This window comes from Piliocolobus tephrosceles, chromosome X, assembly GCF_002776525.5.
Source record: "Piliocolobus tephrosceles isolate RC106 chromosome X, ASM277652v3, whole genome shotgun sequence".
NCBI lineage: Eukaryota > Metazoa > Chordata > Mammalia > Primates > Cercopithecidae > Piliocolobus > Piliocolobus tephrosceles.
The window spans coordinates 41,558,875-41,560,268 of NC_045455.1; positions in this window are offsets into that span (position 1 = coordinate 41,558,875).

Sequence of the window (1,394 nt, forward strand, 5' to 3'; positions counted from 1 at the left end):
TTCCAATTGCAATTTCCTCCATATCTCAAGAACCAGTTCCATACCACATACTGTGCTAGGGACTCAGGATACCACAGGCAGACAAGGTAAATCCATATCCTTAAGAGACTTCGGCTACCCAGTAGTGAAAGACAACTCTAAAATGTCATGATACATGTTGAAGAGGTTTTACAGGGTGCTATGAGAGCGGAAATCAAGTGGAGCCTGGTTTTGCTTGAGGAAGGACAGATACTTCATAGGGGAGGTGATAACCAAACTGAGCCTTGAAGATTGAGTACAAATTACACAACTACACAGGGATATTTTGGTTACCGCATGTAACTGTTATTTCTCTTGCTGTCATGTACCCAACCATCAATGCTTGTATACGTACACACAAACACACACACACACACGCACGTGCACACACACACACACACACACAATCCTTCCTTCACATTCTCATACTTCTCCTATTTTCCAGAGAATTAATGTTATTGGTGGGGGAAGCAATCTAGTCAGGAAACTAATTTGTATCAATTATTGAGAATTTCTGGAACTTAAAGCAGCAAATTTTACTTATAAGATGATGACAAGTAACTAGTTCTTGTGATTACAGCATTACCAGAAATCTTAGGTTTTCACAGCAGACCTGCTAAGCTGAGATTAAATAAACCAGTAGATCTCAAACTAGAGGGTATATCCGATTCTGTGGGGAGACAATAAACATTCAGATGCACAGGCATTTCACTTCCTTTTGTCCTCATTTCTGAAACCATGAGGACTTGTTCAATCAAAATTCTGGTGATAGAAATTGAATTTAAGGAACTAAAGATAAAACCCTCCATGTCAGTTAATAGCTTTCTTTTTAGGAAATATATACCTATGTATATTTCCATTTGCACTTTTACTAAAACAAAATTTTTCTTGCAGAAAAAAATGTTATGCAGACATGCCCTTAGAGAATAATGAGTTTTGATATTTACCAAGGGATACAAAAATTTTCATAATACTAATAAATTAATAATGTTCTAAGCCTCCAAACCACAGGTTGTTAATTTAAGGGCATGTTTTCAAAGTAATTCTAATTGTATCTAATTATAAATATTTTGTGTCTACAGTTTCTTAAGAAGAATGTCTTTTTGCATAATTTCTAAGCATAAGGAACATAAGCAATTTCCAAAAATTGTTAGAACAGAATTTTCTTAGACTACAATGTTTTTCTGTCTCCATTATTACAATTTGCTGCATCAAATACCAACAGCTAATTTTTAAAAGGAAGCAAAAATAGGCCAAATAATTTTGTTGTACAGATGACTATTTTCTAGGAAGGAAGGAAGGAAGGAAGGGAGGGAGGGAGGGAGGGAGGGAAGGAAGGAAGGAAGGAAGGAAGGAAGGAAGGAAGGAAGGAAGGA